The sequence below is a fragment of the Ambystoma mexicanum genome, chromosome 10, assembly GCF_040938575.1.
Source record: "Ambystoma mexicanum isolate Mex_15411 chromosome 10, UKY_AmexF1_1, whole genome shotgun sequence".
Taxonomy (NCBI): domain Eukaryota; kingdom Metazoa; phylum Chordata; class Amphibia; order Caudata; family Ambystomatidae; genus Ambystoma; species Ambystoma mexicanum.
The window spans coordinates 931,921,415-931,943,687 of NC_090932.1; positions in this window are offsets into that span (position 1 = coordinate 931,921,415).

Genomic DNA, 22,273 nt, shown 5'->3' on the forward strand with positions numbered 1-22,273 from the left:
GTAGAGTTTAACTCCCTATTGTCTCTATGTGCTTGAACCCCTTCTTCCCCGGGGTCCAACCCTTCCCTTTGATCCACAGCTCATCTTGTTTTCTTGAAAAGTGTGCTCTCCATCCTGCTTTCAGCGCAGGGGCGCGTTGATTGATGCAGGCTTGTTGCTGCCTAGTTACTTCACTGGCAAGAGTCCGACAGGTAAGTATAATGAGTCTTTTGAACAGTTCTCTAACTTCGTTCCTTTCCTTCCTTAGAGGATGGCCGGCGTCCGGGGATGGCGACGTGCTGCTGAAATGAGTAGCGCTGAAGGTGAGTGAGAGCGCGATGCGTGATGCGACCCTTTCGTATTTGTATTGAACTGAGTTCTTTTTCTGTGTCTTTTAGGTGCTGCAACGTTTTCAGCCTGGATGCCGGTTATGAAGAAGAAATGCGGTGAGTAAGCGCGGTATGCAGCGCCGCTAGATGTTTCCACGCTAATCTGGAGTGTCTTTTCCCTCTTGCAGATGGATGAGAAGTTCCAGAGACAGAGTTCCCCCAGAGCGGCTGGGATTCAGATAAGCACCTGAAACTCGTAAAGTCTTTAAAAATAAGCGAAGATTTGCTGAATGCTTACTAATGCCTTTTTTATGTTCTTTTCCCTTTTCCTTAGGTAGCAGCGTGCCGGGATGGGAATGACACCGCCGAAGATGCCCGCAGAACAGAAGAAGCGATAAATGATGGGCAGAAGCGCTGCAAGGTAAGGCTGTTCCTAACGGTGTTCTTGTTCTTGCAAGAGCTGAGCGCAGAAGAAAGATGCAGGCCTACTGGAGACCGTTACGAACACAGTGAGTGTCACGCTGCAGGTGCAGAAAACACAAAGCATGTTTCTCAGCCTGGGCGTGTCTTAAATAGTCTCTGGGTATCCCAGGTGTCTTTGGGCTGAGCCACACCCAAAAGACTAGACTGCACATGCAGTTCTGGGAACCGAAATATGTGGGGCATCCATCTTGTCCCCATCAAAGCACTACAAGTCCAATCCCCAATGTTATCCTATGGGAGTGAGTGAGTCTGGTGCCAGAAGCACCAAGTCTGACTCCAAGTGGGTCTTTGGAGTGATGGAGAGGCCCTTGAGGGCCATATAGGTGATTGTGGCCTGGCTCCAGCCTGACATCTTGGAGGGCTGGAGACATGAGAGGCAGGAATCATGACAGCACTCCCCCCCCAAGGCCTCTCTCAAGGTGGCTCTTCTGTCTGGTCCGTGTTTGTTTGGATGGTTTTGATGAAATTGTCTAAGCAAGCGAGATGCATGGATGTACTCACAAGGCTCCCATGTGAGTCTTGTGGACCATACCCCTTCCAGTCTACTAAGTAGTATAATTTGGATCTGACGTACTTTGAATCCAGGATGTCCTTGACTTCGAATTCTGGCTCCCCGGCGACTACTACTGGCTGCGGTGGCATTGCTACCCAGGTCCCAGGTTGAACAGGTTTAAGGAGAGACGTGGAACACAGGATGAATCTGCATGCTTGACGGTAAAGCTAGGCTGACCACCACAGGATTTATCACGGAGGTGATAGTGAATGGACCCAGGTATATTGGACGGAAAGTTCGGGTTCCTTTAATGAACACGTGTTTAGACGCCAGCCAGACTTTGTTTCCCACTTGGTAGTTGGGGGCCTTTGCTCGGTGTTGATCAGCAAACTTCTTTTGGCGATTCTTAGCTTGAAGTAGGTGTTCAGCTGCCCTTTTAAAGGTTTGAGAAATGGTTGTGTGCAAGGTTTTGACTGCTGGCATTTCCAGTGTTGTAGGAACGCCCAACTCAGAAGTACGTGGGTGCCTGCCATACATGGTATAAAAGGGTGTCTGCCCATTGCTGGTGTGTAGGGAATTATTATACGCATATTCAGCTATCCATAATAGGTCAAACCAGCTTCCTTCAGCTTGGTGTAACATGCAACGCAGGTACTGCTTGAGCGTCTGATTTGTTCTCTCAGTTTGACCATCCGTTTGGGGATGGTGACTGGTGGATAGCCGGATGTCGATCTGGGCCATAGAGCAGCATTTTCTCCAGAAGTTAGATACAAATTGAGTACTTCGGTCCGAGACTAAAACTGAAGGAAACTCATGGAGCCGTACGATGCCTTCAAGAAATACCTTTGCCAGAGTGGAAGCATTTGAGAGCCCCTTAAGAGGAATGAAATGTGCCATTTTTGAAAATAGGTCCACAACCACAAGAATAGTGTTAAACCCTTGACTGGGTGGTAAGTCAGTAATAAAATCGAGGGACAACGTGTGCCAGGGTGCTTGGGGGATTTCCAATGGTTGTAATAGCCCAGCCGGTTTCTGCTTGGATGACTTGTTTTGAGCACACACTCCACAAGATAGGATGAGTTGGATAATGTCTTTACGTCACGTGGGCCACAAATAATTTCATTTTACTTTGGCTAGGGTTTTAGCGATTCTGGGGTGGCCCCTGATCAAGGAATCATGATATCCGGACATGACTTGTTCTCTTAGTTCTTGGTTTGGTAAGAATAAACGATTCCTGAAGTAGGGCAACTGATCTTTTATCATGGCATGTTCTCCTCGTGCACTCCACGCTTGTAATTGCTCCGGACTCATCAGGTTTTGGATTTCTTCATGTAATTCTTTCTGAGTTATGGTTGCTGTGATTCCTAGGAGCTTGTCACTCGGGATGATTGCAATTGGGTCAGGGGTCTGATACCCTTGCTCTTCCACCCCTATACGGGAAAGAGCATTGGCCTTCCCGTTTTTCAGCCCTGGTCGAAATGTAATCACGTAGTCATATTCAGCAAAAAAAACAGCCCAAATTAGTTGTCTTGAGGATTGGCCCTTTGCCGTTTTTAGGTACTGGAGGTTCCGGTGGTCAGTTATTACGGTGATTGTGTGTCTGGCGCCCAAGAGGTAGTGTCGCCATGCCTTAAAGGCTGACTTAATGGCCAGAAGTTCTTTGTCTGTGATAGCGTAATTGAGTTCAGGGGGTATGAATTTACGCGACCAGAAGGTAACAGGGTGTAACTGGCCCGTTTCGGGGTCCTTTTGTGAGAGGATGGCTCCCATAGCCATGCTTGAGGCGTCCGTTTCCATCAGGTATGGGAGATCAGGGCGAGGGTGGCGTAAGATTGGGGCAGATGTGAATCTTGCTTTGAGTTCCTGGAAAGCTTCCTCAGCTTCTGTTGTCCACTGGAACTTTTTGTTGCTTTTCCTTAGCAATGACGTGATGGGATGCACGATTTGAGAAAATCCTGCGATGAACTGGCGGTAGAAGTTTGCAAAACCCAGCATACTTTGAACCCCCTTGAATGAATTTGGGGATGGCCAGTTCAGGATAGCATCTACCTTGTGTACATCCATTCGGATTCCATTCGGGCTGAGAATAAAGCCCAGGAATTCCACCTCGGAGACGTGCAATGAGAACTTTTCGAGCTTGGCGTAGAGCTGGTGTTGACGGAGTTTCTCCAATACGGATCGGACGTGTTTAACGTGGTCCTGCTTTGATGCGGAATATACTAGAATATCGTTGATGTATACTAGAGCACAGACATCAATCAATTCCCCTAGGACATCATTCATGAAGTATTGAAATGCTGCAGGCGCGTTGCAAAGGCCAAAGGGCATTACTTGATATTCGTACAAGCCATATTTGTTGCGAAAAGCGGTTTTCCATTCGTCTCCCTGTTTTACGCTAACAAGGTGATAGGCCCTCCTCAGGTCTGGTTTTGTGTAGATTTGGGCATCTTTGACTTGATCAAGCAATTCAGGGATCAGTGGCAGGGGGTAGCGTTTTTTACGGTAATCTGGTTCAGTGCGCGATAGTCGATGCACGTTCTGAAGTCCCACTCCTTTTTCGGTACGAAGAATAGAGGACTGGCTGCTGGAGACTTCGAGGGACGGATGAACCCGTTGGCCAGGTATTGGTCAAGATAGGCCTTCAGGTGCTGGTTTTCTTGTTCCGTGAGTGCGTAAATTCGCCCACAAGGGATTTGTGCGCCGGGTATCAGTGGACCCCTAGACTTGCCGGGCTGGGGAGTTTTCCGATTCCTTGATGGTATCTTCCTTGTCCGTAGCCCCTACCGTCCTCCTTGGAGGCTTCACAGGGCACTCTTTAAGGAAATGACCTGACCTTCCACAGTACAGACATAATTGCTGCTGTCTCCTTTTATCCCTTTCCGCTTTAGTCAAGGGGATCTGATCCCCCCGATTTGCATTGGTTCTCCTGAACCTTTCGTTGTGCGGGCAATATTGTCCTTTGAACGCACATACATAGGGCGAGGGTCCGGTCTGGTTCGATCTGCTCTTCGATCCTGCAACCTATGATCCAGTTGAACAACAAGGTCAATGAATTCTGAGCAGTTTTTCGGGGGGTTCACTACTTGTGCGAGAACATCCTTGAGCTCCCCCCGTAACCCCTGATGGAATAACGTGGTTCTCTTGTCCACTGGCCATTCTGCTTCATCTACGAGTCTATTGAAGGTGGTTATGTATGTTAACAGGTCTTGATTCCCTTGGCGTAGGGACAGAAGTTTGTTGTCTAATGCCTGCCCATGGGTAAGACAGGCGAACAGCTTTTTCATCTCCTGCTGAAAGCCTCTGAAGTCATGCAGCAAAGGATCGTTTTGGGCCACAAAGGGTACAGACCAGTCCGCGGCGCTACCACTCAGGTAGGATAGCACAAAAGCGACCCATGATTGGTCATTCGGAAAGGCCCCTGGTCTACAAAGGAAGTGTAGGCGGCACTGGTTCATGAATGTTGCAAACCTCTTGGGATCCCCCGTAAATTGTTTGGGCGGGGCCAAGGGAACTGCCCCAGTAAGGGTTATCTGAACGGGATTGGCTAATGGTGCTGGCATCGAGGGCATGCTTCCCGGCAATGGTGCATGCCCTGATTGTGACTGGAGAAGTTGCCGGCTTAAATCATCAGTGCGTTCTTTGGCTACTATCAGCTCTCTCCTCAGGGTGCTGGTCTCCTGCCTGGCTGCATGTACTTCGGAACATAGCTGCCCCAACATGTGGGCTAACTGGTCGGTTTCTGACATTTCCATGATGCCCAGGTTGATTTTGATGTGAGGCTTTGTGTTCTGTAACGCTCACCTGGTACCCACGGGGACGTCACTCAGCCTGTTCTGACCTCTTAGGACCTCGAACCCTTCCCTGAAGTCTACTCAACTGGAGACTGGGCCTGAAACACAGGATTGGTAGAGTTTAACTCCCTATTGTCTCTGTGTGCTTGAACTCCTTCTTCCCCGGGGTTCAACCCTTCCCTTTGATACACAGATCACCTTGTTTTCTTGAAAAGTGTGCTCTCCCTCCTGCTTTCAGCGCAGGGGCGCGTTGATTGATGCGGGCTCGTTGCTGCCTAGTTACTTCACTGGCAAGAGTCCGACAGGTAAGTATAATGAGTCTTTTGAACAGTTCTCTAACTTCGTTCCTTTCCTTCCTTAGAAGATGGCCGGCGTCCGGGGATGGCGACTTGCTGCTGAGATGAATAGCGCTGAAGGTGAGTGAGAGCGTGATGCAACCCTTTCGTATTTGTATTGAACTGAGTTCCTTTTCTGTGTCTTTTAGGTGCCACGACGTTTTCAGCATGGATGCCGGTTATGAAGAAGAAATGAGGTGAGGAAGCGCGGTATGCAGCGCCTCTAGATGTTTCCACGCTAACCTGGAGTATCTTTTCCCTCTTGCAGATGGATGAGAAGTTCCGGAGACAGAGTTCCCCCAGAGCGGGTGGGATTCAGGTAAGCGCCTGAAGCTCGTACAGTCTTTAAAAATAAGCGAAGATTTGCTGAATGCTTACTAATGCCTTTTTTATGTTCTTTTCCCTTTTCCTTAGGAAGCGGCGTGCCGGGATGGGAATGACACCGCTGAAGATGCCCGCAGAACAGAAGAAGCGATGAATGATGGGCAGAAGCGCCGTAAGGTAAGGCTGTTCCTAACGGTGTTCTTGTTCTTGCAGGGGCTGAGTGCAGAAGAAAGATGCAGGCCTACTGGAGACTGACCCGAACACGGTGAGTGTCACGCTGCAGGTACAGAAAACACAAAGCATGTTTCTCAGCCTGGGCGTGTCTTAAATAGTCTCTGAGATCCCAGGTGTCTCTGGGCTGAACCACACCCAAAAGACTAGACTGCACATGCAGTTCTGGGAACCGAAATATGTGGGGGCATCCATCTTGTCCCCATCAAAGCACTACAAGTCCAATCTCCAATGTTATCCTATGGGAGTGAGTGAGTCTGGTGCCACAAGCGCCAAGTCTGACTCCAAGTGGGTCTTTGGAGGGATGGAGAGGCCCTTGAGGGCCATGTAGGTGATCGTGGCCTGGCTCCAGCCTGACATCTTGGAGGGCTGGGGACATGAGGAGCAGGAATCATGACAGACACGCGTGGTGTCAGCGGTCATTAAAATTGAGTACATGCCGCAGTTCAAATTTTTTATTCTATGGGTGTGGTACTGAGTTATAAGCCGCCATGGGTGTGATATGCTGTGGTGGTTGTGGCCAGGGCCTAGAGTCTTGGGTGCATGGCTGCAGGCTGTAGGCCGTAGGCCACACACTGCGAAAAATCCAAACCCTGCAGAACAACGCCCTTCGAGCCGCCCTAGGAATCCCAAGAAGAGAGCATATCTCAGACGCCAGAAGACAATCTAACTGGCTATCCACAGCTGACAAAATTAAACTCAAAACAGTATCATTGACTTTCAAAAGTATTAACGACCTAGCCCCCAAATACCTAACAGAAAGATTAAAAAGAAGAACCTCTAACAGACCTACCAGAGAAGCATACAGCAACCAACTAGCTGTGCCCCCATTCAAATTGAGCACAGCCGGAGGCACCAGCTTCCCTGTCAAAGCGGCCCAGCTATGGAACTCCCTCCCATCATCCTTAAGGTCTGACCAATCTTACCCACATTTCAGACTTAATTGCATTAAATGGCTCAAAGAAAATGACTTATAACTGACTAGACTAGGACTACTCACGTCTGACCCACCTGTTAATCTGCAGCTAAAACTCATACCTCGCTCATAACCCTCGCTTAACCCACCTTGCTCCTTAACATTCAATGTATACTGTGTATACACCCCTGTGTACAATCACCTGTGTATGTAACCATGTATATTGTCATCATTTACTGTTAATGCACCCTGTAACCATCCTGAAATGTGTAACTGTAACATGTAAGCTTAAAGTATTCTTGAACACGCGCCCGGATACCCTCAGGTCTGGCGCGCGCTATAAATAAATAAACAAACAAACAAACAAACAAACACCCATACATCACACCCATAGAATCGAATATCTATGAGATGGTTGTGGGCAGGGCCTAGAGTCTTGGGTGCAAATTGAGTATATACCGCAGTTAAAATGTTTCATTCTATGGGTATGACAATGAGTTATAAGCCACAATGGTTCTGATATGCTGTGTTGGTTGTGGCTAGGGCCTATAGTCTTGGGTGCATGGCCACAGGCCATACACCCAAGACTTTAGGCCCTGGCCACAACACCGCAGCATATCACACCCATACATCACACCCATAAAATCGAATATCTATCTGGTAGGAGTGGGCAGGGCCTAGAGTCCTGGGTGCCAATTGAGTATATGCTGCAGTTAAAATGTTTGATTCTATGGGTGTGCTAATGACTTATAAGCCACCATGGGTGTGATATGCTGTGGTGGTTGTGGCCAGGGCCTAGAGTCTTGGCTGCATGGCCGCAGGCCGTAGGCCGTAGGCCATACACCCAAGACTCTAGGCCCTGGCCACAACCACCGCAGCATGTCACACCCATACATCACACCCATAGAATCGAATATCTATGAGGTGGTTGTGGGCAGGGCCTAGACTCTTGGGTGCAAATTGAGTATATGCCGCAGTTAAAATGTTTAATTCTATGGGTGTGACAATGAGTTATAGGCCACCATGGTTCTGATATGCTGCGATGGTTGTGGCCAGGGCCTAGAGTCTTGGGTGCATGGCTGTAGACTGTAGGCCGTAGGCCATATACCCAGGACTTGAGGCCATGGCCACAACCACCACAGCATATCACACCCATAGATACACCCATAGAATTGAATATCTATCAGGTGGTTGTGGGCAGGGCCTAGAGTCTTGGGTGCATGGCCGAGGGCCGAAGGCCATGCACACAAGACCAAAATTCTAAGTACTAAAGTTATAAGCCACAATGGGTGTGATATGTTGCAGTGGTTTTGCCCAGGACCTACAGTCTTGGATACATGGCCGAAGGCCATGCACCCAAGACCAAAGTTATAAGCAGTGAAGTTATAATCCAGCATGGGTTTTATATACTGTGGTGGTTGAGGGCAGGATGTAGAGTCTTGGGTGCAAGACTGAAGTTATAAGCACTGAGGTTATAAGTCAGCATGGGTGTGATGTGGTGCAGTGGTTGTGTGCACGACCTAGAGTCTTCGGGTAATGGCCGCAGGCCATGCTCCCAAGAAGTCCAAACTTAATAGCAGTGAAGTTATAAGCCACCATGGGTTTGATATGCTGCGATGGTTGTAGCTAGGACTTAGGGTCTTGGTTGCCTGGCCGCAGGCTGTAGGCCGTAGGCTATACACCAAAGACTCTAGGCCCTGGCCACAACCACCACACTATATTACAGCCATAGATCACACGTATAGATTCAAATATGTATGAAATGTTTGAAATTATACTTACTGTTTCATTTGTTGAGAATCAATATATTTTTTACATGACTTTAGTACTTGGAGGAAATATTCTTTTTTAATTTCTGTGATAAAAGAAAAGAGCATGTTAATGTATGTATTTTATAAAGACTTATTATATTACATAATAGACATTTTAGCTTTTTTTACCCTTATATTTAGTTTACAAACCAGTGTACTGTGCATTTTGCTCAGTTTCTGTGTTTGTTTTTCAAATCATTGGGTCTGGTGAAAAAAAAATCCTTGTCGGATAAAAAATGCTACAAACTATTTCTTTGTTTCCTTTGAGTGTTCACTTGGTATTTCTGGTTAATGTTGTATTTGTTGGCTGGTTGCAGATTTTTGAAGCAGTTAGATACCTGTAGGCGTATTCTAAATGTGTATTTTTTGTTATATTTCAGTGCTATTCATTTATCTGTGTGTTTGTTATACAATCTTGGGCAGTTAGATACCTGTTGGTGTATTCTAACTTTTTATAGTCTTTTAATTGCATTTCTGTTAATGTTGAAGTACAGATTAGTTATTAAATTTTGGCTTTAAGAAGATTAAATAAGCGTTTGTAAAATTTGCTGGTAATCTCTGCTTCAGAATAATGGTACTATCATTACATCCGATCCATCCACATTTCTTTTTAACAAATGCAGTGTAGTGACCTGCATTGGTTGTGGCTCTGGAAGATTTCATTTATAGGTATGTTTTTGTGGTTCTATGTTATTTTGCTGTGGGATTTTTCGTCGCGGGACTTTTCATTGCTGTTTTTTTATCGAAAAAAACTCATTTTTTAAAAACTTTTTTTGGGGGGGTTACCCCACCAAACCCCCCCTTTTTTTTAATTATTCCCTTTCACCCACAAATATTAATTAAATTTTAAACCCCCCCAAAAAAAAAACGATGATTTTTTTTCGATAAAAAAACGGCGATGAAAAGTCCCGCGATGAAAAATTCTGCGGCAAAAGAACAGTATACCGTTTTTGTTTTCCAATACTTGTAGTAAGTACATTAGAAATTCTTGTGGATATTCTTGTGAGTTTATAGTGAACCTCACCATTCCAGCACAGTAGTCCAGTTCTTGTCTTATTCCGTGAACACTATACGTGTTGTCAGGATTGTTTGTTGCGTTTCTATGAAGGACTAACATTTTCAAACACAATTGCGTAACACAACTGCGTAAGTAAATGTTGTTAACAATTGGTGGCAATTGAAATAGAATATTCATTGCCACATTTGCATAGCAACTTACACCAGTTACATTTGAAAATTTGAATGGACCAGATAGTTCTGTGTCCGAGTCTTTTTTGCGGCATTTGAGTTGCTTCTGTGAAGAAGTACCTGAGTTACTTTCAATAATAGGTTCTTCTTTGGTTGTGGTAATTGATGAAGTATTAGCTTCTTTTACTCTCTTTGAAGGATTTGCAGTCAGATCCTGTTGCATTTCTGTTTGAATTAGTTTTCTTTTACAACGTTTTCCTTTTTGTGGAACAGAATATGATTTCAGATGGGAGGTGTACAGTGAATGTAGTCTATTGTATTCTAAAATTCAAGGAATATCAGCGTTTACTTTACTTGCATCAAAGTTGATTAGAAATAGACCGTCAAGTGTACGTAAGCGTGATAGTGTTACGTAGCTCATGCCTTCTTTAAAGACTGTCTTCCCAATATCTATCAATGCTTTGTCTAGGGTAAGACCTTGGGATTTATGAATGGTGACTGCATATGCAAGAGTTAGAGAAAATAGTTTTCTACGTAGATACATGTCTTTGAAGAGAAGGAATCGAGCTGTTGACCGCCCTATCCTTTTTATTTCTGAAAGTTTTTCAAAGAGAATATTGACAAACTGAATGTTGTTGTCACGTGGGTATGTTTGAAAGCCAACAACTGTCCCGAGTGCTCCATTAACTAGTCCTTGCTCCACGTCAAGGTTACATTTAAGCATTACTCTACAATTTAAGGATCATTTTAATATGTTTTCCAACCCTGCTGTGTTGGAGTTTGAATTTTCTAAGGTATTTAGTCGTGTTGTGGCTTGTTGACACGTGGGTAGTGTCATACCATGTATGTCCAGTTTGTCTGTGGAGCAAATTACAATTATTGGTTGCATTTCTTTTTTTAACATTGTTTCATTGAATTTGGAACAGCTTGCAAGAGTTGGCATGAAGGCCATACAATTGATATTTTTGTGCACTAATTGTTCCATAACATCAGTAGCACATGCGTTATCACCATAAAGTGAATGGATGTGGCAGGTTTTCAATATTGCTTGTGCTTCTTGAGACAGTACACCAACTCTAATACTTTTTAAAATGTTGGCGTAAGTGAGGTCTGCAGATTGACGCATGTTTTCTGTTAATTCTCTGTATTGGAAATGTTGCCAAAGGTTGACATTTCCTATGCTGCCAATAGTTTTACGGCAGAGTTTGTGTCCTAAGGTTTTAAAAATAGGTTCACCTTTCACTGGTATCAATTGCAGATGATCTCCGAAAACAATCATGTGTTTTCCTCCAAAGAGTTCTTTGTAGTTTGTTTTAAGTACTTCTTGCAATCTGAGGTGAATCAAAGCCAACATTAGGTTGGAGACCATGCTCACTTTGTCTATTAGTAGCATTTTCATTTGTTGTAATACTCTGCGTAGTTCCATTGCAGCTTCTGTAGAAAGTTTGTAATAGTCTAATTTGTTTTGGTGTTCTACTGGAAGGAGTAGTAATCGGTGTAAAGTGACACCGCATATGTTGTAGGCAGCTAAACCTGTGGCGGCAGTTACAACAGCTGACAGTTAGTTCTTGGTCAATTTTTGAAGGAACTTGCTGATGATTGTGATTAAGAATGTTTTGCCTGAACCAGCTTCACCACTGATGTACAGCAGTATAGGTTGGTAATTTTGGCAGATACATTCTTTATTTTCGTGTTGTACACCATGTGCAATTTCTTTTGTTACGTCTTCAAAAATGGTGCACTGGTCTTTGTTAAGTTTTGATTGTAGTACAGTTAAGTATTCTGTATCTTGTTCATAGTTACACATGGTGTTTTCTACTTCTGTCATGGCTAATTTTGCCTCATTTGCTATTAGTGGCTGTCCTAGTGGTTCTTGGCTTCCTGTTACAGAAGGCTGACTACTGTCGGAAGTGTCCTTATCTAGTTGGGCCTGGAGTTCTTCTTTGTGTTGCTGTTTATTGTGCAACATTGTTTTGTACTGCGTAAAATTAACATCAGTGATAGGGCTTTCATTTGCTTTGAAAGCGTCTTCATAGCAGTCGTAGTTATCTAGTATCTCTTCTTCTTTTCTCCATGGGTAAAAGTTGCAGCAGGGACATGTAATATAGTTCTTTCTGTTGAGGAGTTTTTAATGACAATTTGAGATGATTAATTAAGCTTTGTTTGGTAAGTTTCACTAAGCTGCCTTCACAATCTGTCACTCTATATCTACCTTTGTTTTCATCGGGTTTTATATTATTTTTGTATGCAATGTTTTGGGCTATGTGGTATAGACACATGGTTTCCAAAGTGGTACTCCTGTTCGGGTAGTATGTATCTAGTACATTGTTTTTTAAAATGTCTTGGCTGTTGGGATTATTTGTGGCTATTGTGTCTATGTCCTCATATGATTTGAGAACTCTTTTAACTCTTTTTCTAGATTTAGCAGGACCAAGACTTAACCATACTATATTTTCAGATTTTCCATACAAAGCACTACCGGTTAAACAATCTGCAGCTTCATAGGTGCCACATTCTCTATGAGAGAGCATTTTTATGCCTAGGCTGTACAATTTCTGAGATAGTGTTTTGTATGATGATAGGTCATTCCAGAGGCCTTGCAGCTCTGTTTTTTCGGCTTTTGTTAAGTAGGCTGTAACATATCATGCAACTGTAGTGGAATTGTCTGCAATGTACTGCACATCTATGTTTGCATTCCATAAGAGGGCAATGATTGCATTGTAATCATTGATATATTTTAATTCTTCTGTTCTTTTTATGTAATACGTGTTCTTAGGTGATTTACCTTTAACACTATGTCAAACTGAAGACATGAAGTTGTTCACTTCACCTGTTTCTGTAACTTGTCTAGGGAAACCAAAACGGCAGTTGGTGTAGTATTTACCTTTGTTTTTGTATTTGCGACGACAATATTTGCCACATTTGTGTTTTTGAAATTATACAATTTGTCCATGAAGGTCACTATGTCTCGTTTGTGAAGGGATTTCACAAGTGACATATTTCTGGATGAACTGCTAAATAGTGGCATCACTGTCCTGACCAAATTTGGGTGCACCTTTAATCCATTAAAGCATGTGGATATGTAGTGCTCCTCTGGCTTGGTATTTTTTCTCCAAAAGAAGTGTGGCACTTCTCCGAGGGGAGGAACAGTTTTATTACAAAAAATGTGTAGCATAGCAATGAAACGATTGTGGTAATATCTTGAAACATTAACGGGATCTAGAGAGCAAAGTTCTCCAGGTGTTAGTATATCTATGTTGGTTTTGTTGTTATTTGATATGCGCAGGAAATGTAATCTTCCCATGCATATTCTGCACAGCTTAATGTAACAAACCAAGTGGGTGGTCCAAGGTTTCTGTTCATACAACGTACATCTACGTGACGTCGGAACCAGTATTCTTTTGTACCACACAAGTGTGCAAACAGATTTGTTATGCTTGATTGGAAAACGTCATCTTTTTCTTGCTCGTTTTGTATTAATTGCGTGGCTTACATATTTTGAAAGCGGGTTCCAGATTTCAATATGTGTGCAACTCCGTAACATGGGGTTGCTAGTTCACTTTCAAAGAGTAGGTGGAATATGTATTCCACATTTTGTCTAAATCTGGGATCTTCAGAATACATTCGTAATGAGCGGTATTCTGATACTGTTATCTGAGTGGGTCTTTCATCGTATCTTCCTCCTTTGCCAGTACGAAATAGTAGTGGAAAAGCATGTGCTTCTATCCTTTTTTCCCATATGCTCATTGGTGAACCTTTGATTTGTCGCATTTGGTAAGTTTCTAGTGCATCATCTATGCTGTCATTAGAGTGCAATGGATGAATTGTATAATGGCCCAAAAGAGTGGATACTGCAGCAGGATCCAGAAGTTCAAATTGACCAGTTTCTGATGACTCTTGAATTATTTCAGTTGTTTCCCTTAAGGTTTCTTCAATATTTATTTCTTTGTAGTATTCATTATTGTCTTTCAGATATTGCAAGGCTTGTCTAAGTTTATGTAAGTCCACAAGTTGTTGCTACATTTTTTTGTCTTTTGTTGGTACACCATTTACTAAGACAATGAAAGATTGCTCTATTGGACGTTGCACTCTTAGAGTGTGCACATTTTCTGTCAGATCTAATGGTAAATACCCTACTTTGCCACAAATGCCTTTCAGCAATTCAGAGGGAGGTACTTTTGCTGTTTTTGGTTGAAGGCATATTATTGCTTGAAATGGGTGTACTGTTTGAATTATGATGCTCTCATACAAATTGAGTTGTTGCAGGGGTTTTGGTAGTGGGAATAATTCCAAGTTATTTGTGAAAGCACGTGAAGGAGTTTGGTTGTTGTCAAGTTTTGTAGTGCAGTAACTGCAACATATTAAGGGTTCACTTATTTCGTATTTGTTTTGTGCTAAAAGGTAGAGAGCTAATTCAAACCATTTAGAGTCGCCATTGTCTTCTATTTTGTATGTTACATCTATAGTTTTTGTGTTACTTTTGTAAAAAGTTCTGCGGCAACACACACACACATGGTTTGGTACTTCAGCGGATGTACTTTTAAATGTTTGTATTTCTTTTTTGTATGTGTGTAATAGAAGGTTGGCATGTGCACAATTGTTGCTAGTCTGTTCTAAAGGTATTGCATTTTGTAAGTGGCTTTCACTTCCAAAATATTTTCTCTGGATACGGTCGATTTCTTCTTGTAGGTATTTGGGTGTACCATGTATAAGAGTGTTATTTAAATTGGCTAGTTCTAAAGCAGGAATTTTAGCATAGTACAGTTTATACACTAGATATCTTACATTTGAATGGTGTGTTGATATTATTTTGATATCATGGAAGGTGCTTTTGCAAATAGGTCCTGAAATGCAGGCTAATGAATGTCCTTGTAGTCCTGTGTATTTGCGCACTGAAAAGGTATCCATATTTTGGAGCACATTCACTTTGATTTTGTCTTTATCTTTCACATACTGATTGAGGAACTGGCGTAAAGATTTGAAAGATTTGTTGGGAATGTTACACATTGACGTGCACGGCCATTTGTATACTGGATGTTTCGGTTCAGTCGAATGGAGAGGTAATTCTGAGTTTTCTGGGGATACCTTTGTAAGCAGTGTTTCTTGTTCCATGATGGCATTATTGAATTTTTCATATCCTCGGCTACTGCTATGGATGGCAATTGTGTTTGTTTGGTTTTGTTTGTATGCTTCTTCATTAAAATATGGTTTTGTGGTCGTGGTGTGACTCCATTCACCTCCACAGATATTTAAAAAGTTATTTTTGTTGACATTCCGTTTATTAAGAAGTTTCTTTTGTAGTTTGGTACTTAGTTTTGTTAGTGGTTTCATCCTGTTTAAAACTAAAATAAATAACTCCTTTTGAGAAGGATTGCACTGTCTACGAGAGCTTCTAGGATTCATTTTCTACAGTAGGTTTTAAGGGTTGTGGATGATTTCACTCCTGTTCTTATTAGATTCTGAAGGATTCTGTGGCGGAACATTTTTGCTAAAATACTTTTTTTAGTATGGTTTCTTGCTAGTATATGAGGATTTATAGGAGCACTGTTAGCAGTAGTGGTAGCCGAATTCTTGTTAAGCATTTTCTGTTTCATTTCACATTTTGATAGAGGAGGCAAAGTTTCTGTAGTTGAAGCTTCTTTTGTTTTGCTAAATGACTGCATTAGCTGTTTTGTTTGAACGTTTTGTACCAACTCTGATAGAGATGGATACTTATTTTGGACACATTTATTTTCATTTGCTCTATGTCTGTGTTGCTTTCTACAGACTTGCTTTTTGGTAGGCATTCTTTGGGGTCTGTTAAAAAAAAGAAGGTATGGGTTGGTCTGTTTTACAATGCATATGTGCTGTGTGCATGCATGTATGAGTTTGATGTGGAAGTTGTTTGTGGTGGTGTGTGAATGCGCATTGGGCAGTTACAATGAGTTGGGAAGGATAATTTTCTGTTTGTATGTTACTACACTCTAGTTCTGATAAGAGTTGAAAGTGAGCTAGTGGTGAGGAGATAGTAAATAGTAAACATAATGGTATAAAATTAGAACAGTTACTTGTTTTGCAGTACTAACATTCTAAGGCTTGAGTATGTTATTTGTGTTCCAAAAAAACAGGGATTTGTGTGCCATTCTGTCTGTTAATCTCTGTTTACTAAATGGGGATTTGTGGGCAGAATGGTTCAGAAATCAATGTTTTTTTGGTGCGCAAGTTACATGAATGAACCACACAGTCTCTTTGAGGAACAGTAAGAATATAAAGGTAGTATTCTACTTACTTTTTTTTGTGGAATGAGCAGGTTTCTTCGGGTATGTTGTTTGTAGTTTAGATGCTGTTGATTTTCAGGAGAGTGGTCTTCACTGCAATTGTAAAAGGAAGAAGTTAGTAATTTTGTGTGTTTATAGCACTGATGTTATTTTAGTAGTTAACTTTTATGTTTTTGTGGTGGTATTCTCGTTTGATATCTGAACATAGTGTAAGCACACATTTTATTTGATTATGTGCAGCCTTTATATGTTATTTGCAGTATGTTAGTTCAACCTGCTTCGCAAATTAGTACAATTTTAAATTAATGAAATTCACTTGTTGTTTTGCAGCTGTGTTGTAGATAGCAGAGAGGTTTGGAAGTGATAGTTCATTATAGTAGATGGGAAACATTTGAATAATTTCATATTATAACTAGACATGCAAACGATTGGGAGCAACTGAGAGAGAGATTTCAGCACAGCAATCGGGAACGTTTATTTTTCTCATACGATCGCATTGGGAGACGCTAAAAAATGGTGATATTTTTTAATGAAAAATCGAGTTTCGCACGTAAATCAGGAGGGTTGGCATGTATGTATAGGTTATGGGGGATATAGTAAAAAGTACTGCGATTTTTCAAAGAAAAATCGGGAGTCTCGCGCTTAAAGCGGGAGCGTTGGCATGTATGTATGGGCTATGCAGATTTAGTGGCATTACTTTGTTTATATGGATTCATAAGAGTTGTACATGTACTCTGAATAAAATATGCATACCTGTACTTTGTAATCATGCATGTGGATATGCATGGAGCTGTAAGTAGAAATCTTAGAGATTTGCACAGTAGTTTTTGTAGTAGGTGCTTTCCAATTATATGAGACTTGTATTCAGAATGATCAACAGTACATTTGAAGTGCGAAATTCTGATGATGGAGTTAGATGTAGAGGTCTTGGATGTGATTGGTGGATGGTTGTGTGACTGCTTGGCTGCATCCAATGAGGGAATGCATTCGCGAGTGATGTGGAAAGGGTAGAAGGGCTGGCTAAGAGTTACCTGCTGCGCGGACACCGCACCTGTCCGCGGTTAGGAAGTGCCACATACAGGGTTTTACAGCAAATCCAGCATGGAAAGGGGACTGTAGGGATCAGCCAATCAGATGTTGACGTTGTTGATTTGTGTAGAAAGAGAGTGAATGTAGTGAAGGTGGCAGAGGTGGAGACAGTCAGGGTGTTGGTGCTCGGAGATATGTTTGTCCATGGTTTACAGCACTTTTCTCCATGCAGGCATGTGACAAACAATTTCGATGTTAGAGGAGTGGAGGTGCTGAGGAGCGCTGCGACTGACTGCAATGTATAGGCAATTCTCCAAGTTTGCAGAGATATGCGTAGGATGAACAGTCCCCATGTGGTAGTTTTGCACTATGGTGCTTTCCATTTGGGCTACCTCAGTTCCCCTACTTTGCTGGGAAATTTTGGAACAGTTGGTTTAAGCAGTAATCAACATCTTTCCAACTGCGAAAGTAATTTTTTCTGGATTACTTCCTAGAGTAAAATGGGACAACAGTTCTGTTTTTCGCCCTGATCAAAGCATTTCTAGGTGTGCAATCAATCGAGGCATGAGTGTTTTCATGCTAAGAGCTGGTATGTTTTTCTGTAGCCACGAGAACATTGTTTCGAGTAATGCGGCTTATTTCGAAGCAGATGGTGTTTCTTTATCTTTTTTGGGAAATGCCATGTTTTTTTGGAATGTAAGGGTTGCTCTGGAGCAGGTTATGTGAAGATTTTAGGAGTAAACTAAGAAGAAAAATACTCCCAAAAAATACAAAATAACAGGTGTCTGTCAGGCATCTGCAAAAAAACCAAAAAAAAATCTCTTTTCAGAGCCCACCTTAAAGGGGAAATGGGAAACAGTATTTAAATGTACATTCGCCACGCCCAGATCTTCTACATGTCCGCTGACATGGCGGTAGTCTGCGGACAGCGCGTATTACATACGGGAATTCTGGGGTGGAGAGGAATGCAAATGAGAATGAGCGGAGCTAGGGATTGGTCAGTAAAGTTTAGTGGGTGTGTTGTGTACAGAGAGATTTAGTGAGGACGTATTTTTCCTGATGGGAGAACAGACAGCTATGGCTGTGTGTGCTCGAAAACAGATTATCTGGATTTTGGGAGACTCATGGATACATTGGTTGAAGGTGCATGCAGAACGTTTTGGTATATCTGCAGATCTTGGATTCCCTCATGTGGAAGTGCACTGGCATGGAGTTAATGGAATGAAGTGGCTGGACTTGGTACCTCTCTGTGCTACTTTACATCCTGACATAATTATAATTCATTGTGGAGGGACTAGTTTAGGACATGTGTCTGGAATTTCTTTGCAATTTGCAATGAAGGAAGGACTTCAGAATGTCATGGACATGTTTCCAAAATGCCAAGTAATTTTTTCATGTATTACGCAAAGACAAATGTGGCTACATTCTTCTTCATTTGGTCCACAAATGGAGAAAACGAGGCACAATGTCAATAAGGCTGTTTGTGCCTTTCTAAGAGATGTTGGCATGTCGTCTTTCCACAATGAAAATATTATGTTTCGCAGCACATTCATTTTTCGCAGAGATGGAGTCCATCTTACATATGCTGGCAATCACATTTTTTTTCAAAATGTACAAAATACATTGCAACCTTTTTTGGAAGTATAGTCATCTATTTAGCATTACATGTTGACGAATCCAAGTTTTTGAAACACACAAAACACCACCAAAAGGATATTTTCAGAGCCACCACTTACTCCCAGAGAAAAGTACATTGGTTTTGCTAGGGTTGCACCCCAAAATTGTATCTGTCCTAGGACTGTCCGCGGACTTTTAAAAAAATGTGCAGGGGCCTGCACTGTTTACTTCATAGTTCTATTTTTAAACTGAGAAAGGCGGCTCTGAAAAGAGCCTTTTTTTAATACCTTTTGTTGTTTTATATATTTTTTTGTGGCTTTTTCTACACCCGACACACTGGGAGAGGAGGGGAAAGGAGGGTAAGGAACGACACCAACCACGGGGATAAGAAAGGGCAGGTGGAGAGAGGAAGATGTAGGGTGGACCTTATTTAGCTAGGTAGTAGTTCTTGTGGTGCTCCCTGACCATAGTCTCGAAAGCACTTTGAAGATTCTCCCCCCTGCAGAGTACTACGTCGCAGTACATACACAATATTGTGACCCTCGAAAGGTAAGGGTCAACAGCATCGCAAATGGCCTGTGAAGCAGCTGGAGGGATGTGCTCTCCCACAGGAGTGTCTCTTGTGGTGAGAGGATTGGAAACGGAGGATGCTGCGGAGGAACTCAACCTTCTACGTTCTTTACATGGTACAACTTTGCGAATGTCGGCACCATGGAACGAAGTTAGGTGTCGCTTCATGGATGTCGTACCAAAGCTGTACGAACCACAACTCCCACAACTCAGCACCAAATTGCACTGGTTACAGGTGACCTTGTTCAGACGTGCTTTCGGTACGTTAGCATGAACGGTAAACAACCGCCACATCCACGACTCCCTTTGAGTGATGGTAGTAGGGAGTTCCGGAACCTCATTCTCTTCATCCTCTTCTTCCTCGTTCTCTATATCCTCACGCGTATTCCCCTCTGCAGGCCCTTGAGGAGGTGGTGGTGGTGGAGGATTTGGGGGTGGTGCTGAGGCTGATGTAGCAACAGCAGTCATGGATGCTATTAGGGTTGGTGAGGTAATCTCCTCTAGAGCACTAAAGGCAGCAAAAGTCAATCTCCAATAGCCAGAAGACAATGAAGATGAGCTCTGGGGTGTGGCCTTTTATAGGGGTGGAGGGGTGCGCCTCGTGACCATATCGATCACTCAAAAGCGATCAAAAAGTTCCAAAAAACAAGTGGAAAGCTAGGGCCATTGTCTGGGACATGTGAAATGGTGATTTTTTACTGTAAAATAATTTGGATTGTCTGCATAAGTTCTTTTAAAATGTTGGGGAAGCAGACAAAGTGCACAAATTAGGACACACGCTCAGCGTGGGTGCGGTCACATGATGACATTGTGAACACGCCCGTGAAGGGAATGGGTGTCCGCAGGATACCAAATGCACAGGAACGGTTGTGCGCATGTGTGAGGGTGTTCTACGGACAGTGTTCGGGTCCTGAAACTAATTGAAAGTGTGACACAAGTGAGACGGACAGTTACAGACAGGCGCGATGTTTGCAGGATTTACGGGTATGGTGCGCATGTGCGTAGATGTTCTGCAGACTGTACAGCCAGGTATAGTGTCCTTAGGACACCTCCATTTTGTTTGACTACGGACATCGCGGCCACCGCGCCTGTTCTATGGACACTTCCATCTTGGTTGCGAACGGTAAGGACAGGTATAGTGTCCTTAGGACACTCCCATTTTGTTATTTTACGGACATCCCGGACACCTGGTATGTTCTAAGAACAGTTTCATCTTGGTTGCGAACGCTACGGAGAGGTATATTGTCCTTAGGACACCCCCATTTTGTTGATTTACGGACATCCTGGGCAGCTGGTGTGTTCTAAGAACAGTTTCATCTTGGATGCGAATGGTAGGATAGGTGTGCTGTCTTTAAGACATCCATTTTTTGTTACTTATGGTCAGGCTAGACAAGTGCGCTGTCCACCGCCATTTTAACTGTTTTAAAAAAAATAAAATGAGACACAATTTCATTAAAAATAACATAACATTTATTTTATTATACACATATACAGCAATTAAGAAAGAGAGGGGGAAGTAGAAACTGAAACAAATATAGGGGAATAAGGGATTTGCAGAGGATCGTTGTGAGGGGATATAGGGATGGAAGTTTTGTCGAAACTTTTATGTTGTTCGTGAGGGTTTGGGGATACTTCACTGGGACATGGAGAGGCGGGACAGGTACAGGTAGTACAGTGGTATCTAATTTTTCCTTTGACGTGCTCCTCCACAAATTGCCTTAAACCATAGAAATTATCTTTCAGCATGTCCACTTTCTGTTCTATGTGTTGCAAGGTGTCTTGCATTGTTTGTTTTTTGTGGAATTTCTTCAATCTTTGCATGGTCTGTTAAAAATAAATATATATACGTTAAGTACACATAAAGTTCTGACTATTAATTTGCTTATGCAGAGAAGTGTGTACCATTGTTATCGCTATCTCCCGAAATTTCGTCACGCGGAAAATTCTCCTCGAGCCACTCCAAAGTACAGCACATTTCTGTGTGAAAAACACAAATACATTAATTGTTCTGTACCTCATACATAAGTATACAACTATATAAGAAAAATGAAGTTTACTTACCAGTTTCTGGTTATTTGTATTCGTTATGTTGTGTTTGTGTACTGTCGCTCCTAGCTCTGCAGTTTCTGTGAGGAAATTATGTTGGAGGCATATCTTTTTAGTTATAGTATAATCCATTTCATTACATATGGTATTTAAATGGATTGTTGATGTGTTAGACGTGTAGGTTCCACTGCTTATTTATTATTACTTATAATTTGTTTATGTGCTGCTTTTTAAACTTGTGCAGTTTTTCTTTGGTATGATAGAACAATTTCAGATACCCCCTGAGTGTTTGGGTAGTGTTGATGTCGTCCCCGCTCGTCCGCGGACATACGCACAGTCCGTGGCCTTCAAAAATCATTAGTGGGGGGTTCAGTATGTTCTATGTTACATGTATATAAAGTCAGCAAATCCTAGTAAACATCTCCCAAATTCACACGATGAAAGTGTATATTCAGTAAAAAAAATGTGTTAAAGGGATGTTATGGTTAAGTTGCGCTACTAAAAACCTATGAAATTCAGTAAAAAAACTTTGTTAAAGGAGCGTTATGGTTAAGTTGCGCTACTAAAAACCTATGAAATTCAGTTAAAAAACTTTGTTAAAGGAATATTATGGTTCAGTTGCGCTACTAAAAACCTGTAAAATTCAGTAAAAAAACTTTGTTAAATGGACATTATGGTTCCAAGTACAACTGAAAAACCCCTGAAATTCGCCAGTTATGGTCAGCTAAGCAACCATAACTCGTGCCACCACTGTGTACTGCTAAGACTAACACCCAGGACATCAAAGATGACATCACAAATGTCATTGATGACATCACTGATGACATCACATATACATTTAGTTTTCATGCAGAGCCTCCACGAGGGATTGTCA